Below are 14509 nucleotides of genomic sequence, written 5' to 3' on the forward strand. Positions count from 1 at the left end.
TCGGTTGTCAAGCGATGATGGTGGCGAGGGAGGGGGACAAACGCTGACACAATGACACACATTCACATACATACATACACACACACGCATATATATATATATATATATATATATATATATATATATATATATAATATATATATATATATAATACATAAAAATATACGACGGGCTTCTTTCAGTTTCTGTCTCCCAAATTCACTCCCAAGGCTTTGGTCGGCGCGAGGATAGAGTAGACGACATTTGCACATGGAGTCAACGCTGTAGGACTGAACTCGGAAACATGTTGTTTGGAAGCAAGCTTCTTACCACACAGCTACGCAACACACATGCGCGCGCACACACACATTCTTGACTTCCTCTTTTCAATTTAGAGTAAATTTTGACCTGCCATCTACTAAATTTTGACCTGCCATCTACTTGTGAAAGAAAATGTCTTGTTTAAACCTTCATCTTTTAAATCTTAAGAAGGTCTTGTAAATTTTTATAGTCCCTGGTATTATAGCAGAAACAGCTGTTAGGTAATGAAGCAGTCCCAATACCAGAGCTATGTGCTTGAGGATAAACTCGTAGCTTCTTCTTAATCCCTGTTGCGTTAATTTCATTCCGTTTAATGCTCTGTATATGCCCCACGCATTATTCTGACGCATATGTTGTGAAGGCGCCTGGCTTAGTGGTTAGGGTGTTGGTCTCATTACTGTAAGATCGTGGTTTCGATTCCTGGACCAGGGGACGCGTTTGTGTTCTTGAGCAAAACACTTCATTTCACATTGCTCCAGTCCACTCAGCTGGCAAAAATGAGTAATCCTGCGACGGACCGGCGGCCTGCCCAGGAGGGGAATATACGCGCCATGGAAACCTGAAAACCGGGAACCGGAAAATCGGCCCTTTTGAATCGGAACGACTGGAGAAAGAAACTTTACCGTTTTATTTACGTGTGTTGAATTCTAAAAGCAGGTTATTAATATCGTAATACCTAATCAAAAGCTTCATCGGTGTACGCACGCGCGTGACGTCGGTGTGTGTGTGTATAATTATATATTCATACGTATGTACTTATAAACATAAACATTATAATACTGGTTTCAAGCAGTTAGATGTGGTCACGTTCCGTTACTATCCGAATGACGTAAAAGTCAACCTCTGAACGTACAGCCTTCGAGATCTTTTCTGTTACTTGCTTTTCCTTTGGCATTCTTCCTTCTAGATGTTTTCTTTTTAGTCTTTTAGCTTTAAGTTAAATTACAAACGGTGAACTACAAAGATAACTAAATAACTTATCGTGGCATTCACCCGGTAAAATAAAAACAGGAAGAAAACAACGAAAACCAAAACTATCAGCGAGTGTTCGTTATTCGAACTGGAACTAGAGTTTAATCGTGTGTGTGTGTGTGTGTGTGTATACACATATATATACAGGCAAATTTGATCATGATGTGATTTGAACCTAGAATGCTGAGAGCTAGGCGTCTCATATACGTAAGTGTTTGCCGCTGATATATATATTTTATATATTAATTTATAAATTCATATATACATATATATAAATATAATAACAATTTAATAAATAAAACATATACATACATACATACATACATACATATATGTACATACCTACATCTATATGTATGTATACATGCATATATGAGGACAGGACACCACAAATAAACGTAGAACACAACGAGAAACGAAAACATAAAATCAAACAAGGAAACGGACTTTTGTTAAAACGAAAAAACAGAGTACAAGACAAACAATACAAGGAACATTCCCATTCTTCAGCTGCCCCTGTTTCGACTCAATGCGTGTTTATATATATATATATATATATATATATATATATATATATATATATATCTTATTTTATTTGTTTCAGTTCATTTGACAGCGGCCACGCTGAGCACCGCCTTTAATCGAACAAATCGACCCCAGGATTTATTCTTTGAAAGCCTGGTACTGATCCTGGTACTGCCTAGTGAAATTGAGCTCTGAACTATGTGGTTATAACACAGCCAAGCCTTCGCCTCTGTGTGTGTGTTCTTGCATATATACTTTTCTACTCTAGGCACAAGGCACGAATTTTTTAGGGAGGCTGCCAGTCGATTAGATCAAGCCCAGTACGGTACTGGTACTCAATTTATCGACCCCGAAAGGATGAAAGGCAAAGTCGACCACGGCGGGATTTGAACTCAGAATGTAAAGACAGACGTTAGCACCCGGCGTACTAACGTTTCTTATTTCTTTATTACTCACAAGGGGCTAAATATAGAGGGGACAAACAAGGACAGACAAAGGGATTAAGTCGATTACATAGACCCCAGTGCGTAACTGGTACTTATTTAATAGACCCCGAAAGGATGAAAGGCAAAGTTGACCTCGGCGGAATTTGAACTCAGAACATAACGGCAGACGAAATACCTATTTCTTTACTACCCACAAGGGGCTAAACACAGAGGGGACAAACAATAACAGACAAACGGATTAAGTCGATTACATCGATTCCAGTGCATAACTGGTACTTATTTAATCGACCCCGAAAGGATGGAAGGCAAAGTCGATCTCGGCGGAATTTGAACTCAGAACGTAACGGCAGACGAAATACCGCTAAGCATTTCACTCGGTGTGCTAACGTCTGTGCGCGCTCGCCGCCTTTGTACTTGCATACATATCCAGAAGGTTTAACATGTCTACTTTTAAAGTGTTGATATTAATATAAATTTAATGATCATATGAAAGACACCTGCTGTCGAACCTTACGACGATGTACAGCTTCTCTTTTAAATATATATAAAACCTGTTCATAGAATTTAACCATATTAAAGATATGACATTTCTTGGAATATACCCTTGTTATTGTAGTATACATCGCTATTAATTAATATTCATGAACCAAATCAGCACTTGTCACACTGAGGATCAAACTATAAATTAAGTTGATAAATTACCGATTCAATTATTTATACTAACCGCCATCAAAATTGCTCAATAAATATTAATAAAGCAAATATTAATTGTCTTATGTTTGGTTTCATGCTCTAATAACGTGGCTTTATTCAAGGGAGAGTATAAATACATTGATTGTATTCTTTGTCTGGTTTAGTCAGCGGAGGACGCAAAATAGCTGAATGGTTAAGAAGTTTGTTTCTCAATCATGCGGTTCTGGGTTCGGTTTCCTGGGAAGTGTGTTTTTAAATTTCCTTTAATTAGCCTCGGATCGCCCTGCTTGTGAGTGAAACCGGGTAGATGGGAACTGTGTGAACGCCCATCAATCAGATAGACTGTATCTGCAAATTCAAATGGCCAACCTTGACACACGATTTGTCATGCTAATCGCGCCTAATTCTGCCTGTGGGATACTCAGCCACTTACATGCTCGTTTAGTTGATCGAACAACTAAACATTCATCGTCGAAACGGGCAACAATCCATTTACTCCACGGTAAAAATGTTTGCACCGTTTACCCTGTTTGCGGTTACCATGCTTTGCAAACAGAAATGGAAAATTTTATCATCAAGATAGATTTGGCTCGTATGCTTGCAACAGAATAGATTCCGCTGATCGTATTTAAGATGTAGTGAAGGTGTTAACCCAGTCAAGGGATTAAATCTCTACCCTACATACAATTCATGTTTGCTTTCTCACATTCTTTCCGCATGTATCTCGAGGATCCAATAGATTTTTATTCTGTTGTGTCTGGAGAGAGTCATTTTCTTTTTGTGCCTTATTATTTAACACACTCACCGGTAAAATTTCCACTTATTTCTTATTTTTATTTTCCTAAAATTTTCGTTGCGTCTTGCAACCTTTTCAATAAAACTATTGAAAAGGTTGCAAGACGCAACGAAAATTTTAGGAAAATAAAAATAAGAAATAAGTGGAAATTTTACCGGTGATTGTGTTAAATAATAAGGCACAAAAAGAAAATGACTCTCTCCAGACAACAGAATATGCTTCAACACACGAACTCAAAGAATCTTGCAAACCAAATCCAAAAACGAAATAGATTTTTAATTGATAGCTTTATTATACATTGCATCTATCGGTTAAAACATCATAGGTACGAAACACATCATGACCTACAAACAGAGATTCCCTAGTAGCATTATAAGTCCCTACGCACGTCACTGCAGTGGGTCGTTTAGTATTTATTTATTCATTGACAGCATACCACAGCATGCATAGATTAAAATTGGGGCCGCTGGACCCATGAGGCCTCCAGGCAATTACCCAGTATAGGTGGTGCCTTAAGGCGACTCTACTTGCAAAGATCATAGGCTCAGTCCTTTCCTTCACTTCCTAATACTAAACTCCACAAAAAAAAAAAAAATAAATAAATAAATAAAAAAGAACAGCCTCACTCTGCAACAACAATAATAAAAAAACACCAGAGAAAAAAACAAACAAATGTTATTTCTTCAATGAAAGCTTGTGGGTGTTATGTGATTATGCTTGATGAAGAGTAGAGATATGAAAATAAATTTTCTAAATTCTTTATAAGCATAGGGTATGTTAAGAAAACATGCCGTGTCTTTAAAACAATTTACTTAAAGATATTGGGGATGAGTGAAAAAAGCTGGTTTCAAGGAAGAAGAAGAAAGCTTTGTATTAAGTAACGGAAATATTTGTATACGGACATGTGTGTTGTTTTTCAAATCTCTCACAGAAGAGAGTATTTTTTTTCCTTTCAGTAGTTTGACCCGGAAGAGGTGGTTGTGTCTATGACCTTGAAAGACCATGGAGAATATGAAGTGGTTGGTGTTCGTCTTGATGGTTGGGTTGGGCTTTAACTTTAGACTCTTTCTTTAACAAAGGAAGTTCTAACAAGCACTGTGTATATGCCATAATGCCTAAACTCTGAATTTTTTAAGGTGAAAAAACAAACAAACAAACAAACAAAACAAAAACAACAAACAAAAAACTAAACAAAGAAAAAAAAACTAAGCTAACAAGCAAAAACAAGGATACGTGACGTTCATAACTATTCCAAGGACATTTTTAACATAAAGTGAATTAGCATCTATTGGAAATCGAAACTGCGTTACTGACTCAGCTTGCTACAAATCTCCACCTACTCGGTAGTTTCACTCGTAACCATAGTATAACTGTAGCAGCAAAAAGAGATTTTCGTGGTTGCCCTACCTGCCAGATAAGACACGTAGACACTAAGACTATTGGCCCAAGTCGAAGAGCTTGGTATAAGGGTGGGGATCGCATGTTGGAGAAGAAAAAGACAACCAGAAAACAGCAGATGAGGGCCTAGAGAAATGCATCGATAATGGTCACACGTTTCTGTTGACACCCCCTTCAAATCCACATGCATATACAAACACATTCATAGATGTGTCTTTATACACACATCCGCACGCATAGAAATCGCCCCCTCTCCCGTTCCTGACTATATAAATATATCTGTATGTATGTACCACACACACACACAACACACACACACACACACACACACATACACACACACACATATAGACACCACCCACACATATAGAACACACACAACACACATATAGACACACCACACACACACACCACACACACCCACAAACATATATATATATATATATATATATATATAATATATATATTATTTATATTTAAATCATGAGGGAGATAAATTGAATATTAATTTAATTAATATCAATTTAAAACCAGTAGCCTAGCATACAAAATCTGAAAAATCAGAGAAAATTCTAATGCATGTGTATATTTAAATATACACATATATAATATAATATATTATAGATATATAATGTATATAGATATATATATGTATATATATATGTGTGTGATATTATATACCTTTATGTGTGTGTTACGTGTTTCTCTAAATCCTTGGTGTGTGTGTGAGTGTGCGAGTGATAGGATAGGAACGTGAGATGTGTATTTTTTCAAAGTCTCCATATACGTGTGTACGTACATACATACGTACATACATACATGTGTGTGTGTGTGTGTGTGTGTGTTTGATAATATTCGACATCACGTAATTTGAATTATAAAGAAAACTATACTGATGTACAAAAGTGTTACACGTATCTTTTACTGTTCAATTTTGTTTGATTGATTAGATTGTATTTATATAGGATATAGGTCGGTCTTCTTGTGATCTATCTTGAAGAATTGTATTTTTTTACGGAGTTACTACGTAAATTCAAATTACGTAGTCGCTGACGTTTATATATAGATATTCAACTGAGATTCAGTCCTTATATGGATTCCTACATTCATTGATAATATGAGCAGTGTGCTCCTGAGCATAAATGTGTATATGTATCTATGTATGATCATATATATATATATATATATATATATAACTATAGATATATATATAGATATACGTATATATATATATGTCTATATATATACCTATATATATGTATGTATACACACATATATGTATATATATATATATATATATATATATAACTATGTGTATGCATGTAACAACGTCAGCATGCATGTGTGTGCACGGGCGTGCGTGTATTTATAAATGCCGTTCATTTTGAATCTATGATCGGAAATCCTTACTAAGCAGGTTTTATTGCTATTCTTAAACTGTCTTTCAATGATTATTCAGAACTGAGGTACCCCTGGCATCTTAACACACAGACTCACGTGCGCGCACACCTACACTCAAACACACAGACGTGTACGTACACCAATGCGTACAAACACACACACACAAAAATACACGCACACATACAGTCGCAGCCAGTTTCTCTAACTTAGAGGATAGTGTCTTTCAGTAATTTCTCTCCTTTCAACTTTACACTGAAGAAAGACTCTTTCCGAAACGTTGGATTTCCCACACTCCATAGCAAGTTCATTGCACTCTTTTTATCGATTTTACTAACAAATACAAGTCTTAGAGAGACAGCACAACACAAGTCTCCCTGGTGTCTGCATATACACACATATATATATATACATACATTTACACACATGTATGTATGTATATATATATATATATATATATATATCTTCGCTCTTATACGCCATTTGGTCTCAACTCTCCCCCCTCATCATCTAACCCCCCTCTCCCCCCTCCTCACCTATCCTTTCTCCCCCCGACCCCTACTTCTTCAGTCCTTCATCCTTTCACCCCTACTCCCCTTCCCTTCTCCCTCTTTCTCCCTCCCTCTTCCCCTTCCCTCTGCTCCCTCTCCCCTCACTCCCTCTCTCCCCCTTCTCCTCCCCCTCTCCCTCTTCCTCCTTCATCCCCCCCCTCCCCTTCTCCCCCATCCTCACCTCTTTCCCCTCCCCTTCTCCCCCCTCTTCTCCCCTCCCCCTCTTCTCCTCACTACACCACATGACTTTACACATCACATCACATATGATGTGCCATACTATACACACACCAACTAATACATACTAATACGTACTAATACATACATACATACTAGTACATACTAATACTACACCAACCCTATACATACACACGTCCAGACCCCGCATACGCACTTATACTCTCTCACACACACACACACCACCTATACATACCAATACGTACTAATACATACTAATACATACTAATACATACACCAACCCCATACATACGCACGTCCAGACCAATCCTACGCACTAATACTCTCTCATACACCACCACACACACACACACACACCCTTATACATACTAATACATACACCAACCCTATACATACACACATCCAGACCCCTCCCACGCACTTTTAGCTGGTCCCTCAACCCATTTATCAACCCTATTATCTCCCCTTATTTCGCTCTCGCGTCTCATGTTTGATCTTTGACCTCTGGCCGAAATCAGATCGCCATGTTGATCGTTAGCTACTGCACGCATTTTTTTTTTCTCTCCTTCTTTCTGTGTTTTCTCTCTCTGTGTATCTTCTGTTGAAGAGCGTAGGCTCGAAACGTTAAAGACTTGTTTTATTTATATTTCTGAGCGCCATACTAATACAATTGTTCGTTTGTTTTCCACCTGCCTTCGTCTTTTGTTTATTTTCATAAAGCTTCCCGTTATATATATATATATATATATATATTATATATATAATATACATATACTCATATTTATGTGTGTGTGTGTGTATGTATCACGTTGTGAATTTTAAATACCATATAGAATCATTGAGTGCTCTTTCAGTTAACGTTCGAATACTTTTATGTGCGATATTATACTTAAAGCAGTAAGATTTCGCAATATCAAACTAAATAAATTTTTAATTTGTTTCGCGTATATATTGTCGAACCAATTGATAACCGAAGCGCCACTCTTCCCACGTGGGATGGCTCTGGCTTACATAATGGAAATGATAAGTGACTATTTCTTATAAATTTTGTGATGATATTGAAGAGAAATCTTATATATAAGGTGTTAACAATATCGTAAAGATATTTTGTTTTGGCAGAAGAGCCACGTAATTTTCCAGAGTTAGTAAAACATTTTAATTCTTTCTAAAATTTTTTATACAAGGTGTTTTCAAAGTCATTAGTACACATTTTGAAATTATTTTTTCTCAGTTATCATAGCACGTCAAATTTAAATGCCTGCAATATCTTATTCATTTGTGAATGCTACTACAATTTTCAATCACAATAGAAGTGTGGTATTTGTTTCAGTTCTTTACGCACTGAGTTCAAATTATACCGAGGTCAAATTTGACTCTCAACTTTCAGTGGACTCTTCCGGCTTTATGTTCTGAGTTTAAATTCCGTTGCGGTTCCCTTCCTCGTTCACCCTTTCGAGGTTGATAACATAACAAGCAGCCATGTACTGGGGTCAAATGTATTCGACTTCCTCCTCCCCTCAACATAGCTGGTCTTGATCCAAAATTAGAGAGTATTATTTATAAGTCAGCGAGCCGGCTGAATGCTTAGCTCGCCGGACAAAATGCTTAGCGACTCTTCGACAGTCTTTACACACTGAGATCAAATTTTGTCAAGCATTGGCGGTTGACGTAATCGACTACGTCCCTTCCCTCAATTTTCAGGCCTTGTGCATATATTAGAAAGAGTCGAGCACTGAGGTTGCTGTAATCGACTTGTTCCCTCCCTCAAAATATCAGGCCTTGTGCCTATAGTAGAATGGATTATTATCATCATTATTATTGAGGCGGTGAGCTGGAAGAATCGTTAGCACGCTGGACGAAATGCTCAGCGGTATTTCGCCCGTTACAACGTTCTGAGTTCAAATTCCGCTGAAGTTGACTTTGCTTTTCATCCTATCGGGGATCAATGAATTAAGTACCAGTTACGCACTGGGGTCGATGTAATCAACTAGCCCTCTTCCTCAAATTTCAGGCCTTGTGCCTATAATAAGAAAGGATTATTATTATTGCTATTGTTATTATTATTAAGGCGGCGAGCTGGCAGAATCATTAGCACACTGGGCGAAATGCTTAGCAGTACTTCGTCTGCCGCTACGTGCTGAGTTCAAGTTCCGCCGAGGTCGACTTTGCATTTCATCCTTTCGGGGTCGATAAATTAAGTACCAGTTAAGTGCTGGGACGACGATATAATCGACTAGTCCCCTCCCACCAAATTTGAGGCCTTCTGCTTCTAGTAGAAAGAATTATTTTTATTATTTCAGATGGTCTTCCTTCGCCAGCCAGTTCTGATTTTTTCCCGTTGAATCGGTTAAAAACGTATCAGTTAAAAGTAAAAAAAATTGTTTAGAAAAAATGAAGTTATCCCCGAGAGATCTGTAAAAAACCTTTCCTACGCTACACTTAAAATATTCAAAGGTAATGCGTATGCTTCCTCAATTTCTAATGCACTATTTTCTCTCATTATACTCTGAAGACGATCTTAATAAATAGAAGGAAGGTAAAAACACGGCCAAAGCCAGGTTATAACCCAGTTTAAGGAGCCAAGTTACCTGCGCACAACAGGGAAATTTGAATATGTATATATAATGATCTATATGTATAAAAATAGCAAGATATTTCTGGAAACGAGATTATTTGAAAGACATTAGGGGGGAAAAAAGTGAAAATGCTAACACGGTGATCTACTATATATACACACAAAACATTAGATTGACATATATGTATGTTTGTGCAGAAGCGGTACCGTGGCCTGTAAAGTAAATATTTTATGAGTGGTTACTGCAAGCACACACACACACACACACACACACACACACACACACACACCAGAAAGTCTTTTATTCTTTTACTTGTTTTAGTCATTTAACTGGAGCACCGCCTTTTGTCGAGCAAATCGCCCCAGGACTTATTCTTTGTAAGCTTAGTACTTAGTCTATCGGTATATTTTGATGAACCGCTAAGTTACGGGGACATGAATACACCAACATTGATTGTCAAGCGATGGCGGGAGGACAGACACAGACACACAAATACATACATACACACATTTATATATATAGCGAGGGTCTAAAAGTTATTGGTACCTAGAAGACCCAGAGAGTGGCAGTAAGTGCTAAGGACAGACCATAGTTAAACTCTTGGTTCGATCTTGATACGAATGAGGAGTTTAATTTGGGTCATGTATTAGACTGCATATCACTAAAACTACTACTTACTTTGGTATCACCCATCATACCGTTTCTCTACCCATCCCTTGATACAGCCTTATCATATCACTCCTACTATTGTAGAAGACACTTGTCCAAGGTGCCACGCAGTGGGACTGAACTCGGAACCATGTGGTTGGAAAGCAATCTCCTTACCACACAACCACTCCTGCGCCTATTTATGTTGTGACGATTGTATTCCATAATTGGTCAATTGTGGAACACAACTATCACTATATTAACATGATGATTGCGTAACGAATGAAAGTACTAGTTCTGTTTCTATATTGTAAAATTGTAAAACTGAAAAATTGCAAAAAATTGCAAAAAGAAAACGTGAAAATCAGACTAAGTTGGAATTTCAGTGATTAATATATATATATATATATATTATACTATATATATATATATATATATATAATATATATATATAATATTATATAGAGGGTACTATTATTCATAGGTACCGCACGCCTAGGAGGGACTTTTGCAGTCAAAACTACTAAAATAAACAAATTGTACCGAATGCAAAACTTCAAGCAAGTCATTTAAAAACAGAATTTAGTTACAAATCACCGTGATTCGCAATCAATGCAGAATATGCATTTTATGCTCTCAGTGCAACGAACTCAAGAAATAAGAAAAAGCACAACATTACAAAATTTACAGATTTTTCTCTTACGAGGTTTCACGCTAACTACTGATAATTTCTTATAAAGATTTTATCCTTAATTTTAAATTTATATATATATATATATATATATATATATATATATATATATATATATAGATATATATATATAGATAGATAGATAGATAGATAGATAGGGAGAGTTTACGAAAAACAAACAAAAGACGACGACAGGTAGTGTACAAAACAAACATGTATTAGTATAACGCTCAGGAATAGAAAAAGTCTTTTACGTTTCGAGCCTACGCACTTCTACAGAAAGGGACACAGAAAAAAACAAGGTGAGAAACAAAGAGAGAAAAAAATGTGTGTAGTGGCTAACGATCTGTCATGATGACCGACTCGGACACATTTACATACATATGCACATATACATACATATGCATATATATATATATACCTTTAAATATATATATGTATATATGTGCATTTATATACATATATATATATATATATATATATATCCACATACATATATACTTATATATAATTGTCTCTCTCTCTCAGTCCTCCCTCTGTCTATATAGATACATTATATGTACACACATACATATATATATATATAGATATATATATATATATATATAGATATATATCTACCATATATACCGAATATAATATATATATATATCCACGAATATATACAAACTCATCTCTACACATGTGTATATGTACATATATGTGTACACATAAACGCACACATGTATATAGAACAGTAATGTCCCAAAGCCACTGATGGCCTTTAATGTATAAACGGGAAAATATTCTGAAAATATACGGGTTGTATTAGATGCTAAAAGAACAGACATTTTGTAAAAAGCTTTTCTAACTAATAATAATTCTTTTTATTTTCACTAAATATGTAAAATATCTCTGTTTGTTCTCAAATATTACCGAACAAAGGTAGAATATAAACAGAATAAAGTAGAATATGATTTTCGCAAAGATGAAAGTACTAATTGAAATTACTTAACAATGATCGCTTCCATTTTGCCTTATAATGTGTTACTGTTGTTGATCGCTTACGTATAGTTATATCTGACTTTCCGTGAATACCTACTTCCTTGTGTTTCATGCATCTGACACGTTGAATATTTATGCGTAACTGTGTTATGCTTATACATATTTCTCTATATTTCTATATGTGTGAATTTCTGCGTGTCAATACAGTGTCACAACACTCGTGCATGCACACGTAACATAATGATCATAAGAAGAATTATTCTTTTCTTTATAAGAAATACATTAACGGGTTAGCGCATGAAGAATACTGTCAGTTTCAAAACCATTGTTTTACGGCATTCCTCAGGCTGTCCGCTTTTGTAGACTATAGGATGACACATTTAACTATGTTAAATTCGTGACCCGGTTATATAAAGAATGGTTTCGATACGAAACAGTAGTCATAATGGCCAGGTGGTTAATATATTACTTAAAAGAACTAAAATATTATCTTTTGGCTTTGTAATTATGAGTATTCGCGTATTTTGACTTCTCATTTTGCGATCATATCTATCTATCTATCTATCTATCTATCTATCTATCTATCTATCTATCTATCTATCTATCTATCTATCTATCTATCTATCTATCTATCTATCTATCTATCTATCTGTATGTATGATTGTATGTATACATAATATATATATACATAATACATATATACATATTTCGCTTTTGGATTTGGTTTGTAAGATTCTTTATATGAGTTCGTGTGTTGAAGCATATTTTGTTGTGTCTGCGGAGAGTCAAGACGCAACGAAAATAAAGATAAGAATTAAGTGGAAATTTTACCGGTGAGTGTGTTACATTATAAGGCACAAAAAGAAAATGACTCTCCCCAGACACAACAGTATATATATGTATATATGTACAAGTACCCAGGCCTATTCACCATTTTTTAGGAGGGATAGCCACAACAAGACACACACAAGGCATTCTATTCATTTCCCAGCTCAAAGAGGCTAGCCGCGTCCTGAGCTCGGGTCAAGGCATAGAACGCAACCACCAATATCAGAAGCGGAGCCCGACAGCATATGCTGGTTTACCCCCCGCCGCATCATACTCGTTCCGGATTCCTTTGAGTAACATCAAATTCTCTCTCTCGCCCCAACACCTCTAACCACCAAAGCTTTTCTCACTACATCCACCCACACATACCGAGGTCTGCTTCTGGTTCTGTTGTCTATCTCTTCTGCCTTCATTGCCCTCCTTACCATCCGGTCGAACAAATTTTCTCATAAGGCGATGATCAGCCGATGGAATAATGCAAATGATCCGGATCCGAAACCACTGGGTTGCAAAGCGAACTTCTTAGCCATACACCCATGCCTGTGCGTGCATGCATCCATCCATCTATCCATCCATACATACATATTGTTTATGTGACCCCAAGTACTTATTTTTTTAAACACACACACACTCAACACACACATATTCTTTATTCGTAAATTAAGGCTACCATTGGTTTCATGTTACGAAGATTCGGAAAATATCCAACATGAAATTAATCATAGCCTTAATTCACAAATAAGGAAATTATTTATCCACCAATGCGGTATTGAGTACTCATTCCATCGTCCTACATTTACGTGTATGTGTGTATATATACATATATATACATGTGTGTGTATATATATGAAGATGTATGCATGTAATATATATATATGTGTATATATATATATATATATATATATATATATATATATATACATACATACATACATACATACGACAATATCGTGAACAATTATTATGATGGCAATGGCTGACAATAACAGTAGCGATGCGACAAGAACGACAATGCGGTGGTAACGAATCCATTTTCTCGATTAAGCCCATGATTTATTCTATATTCTGTTATTTTATATATATATGTGTATGTATGTATGTATGTATGTATGTATGTATGTATGTATATCCCGTTTGTTCTCTCTTTCCCTTGCCAAAAATTGACAATTGATATAAAAGAAAGATACCACCACTACCACCACCACCACCACCACCACACGAAGATGTATGTATGTAATATATATTCACACACAAAAACACACCTGAATATGCATATATATATATATATATATATATATATAGATATATATATATATCTGACTCACACACATATATATACACATATGTATATGTATATATATATATATATATATATAGATATATATATACACGTGTATATATACATATATACATAATTATAAGCACATAATTATATATATATACATATATAAATTACTTATATATGTGTGTGTATGTATGCATATACACATATATTTTACATATAT

Source organism: Octopus sinensis, linkage group LG6, assembly GCF_006345805.1.
Source record: "Octopus sinensis linkage group LG6, ASM634580v1, whole genome shotgun sequence".
Taxonomy (NCBI): Eukaryota; Metazoa; Mollusca; class Cephalopoda; order Octopoda; family Octopodidae; genus Octopus; species Octopus sinensis.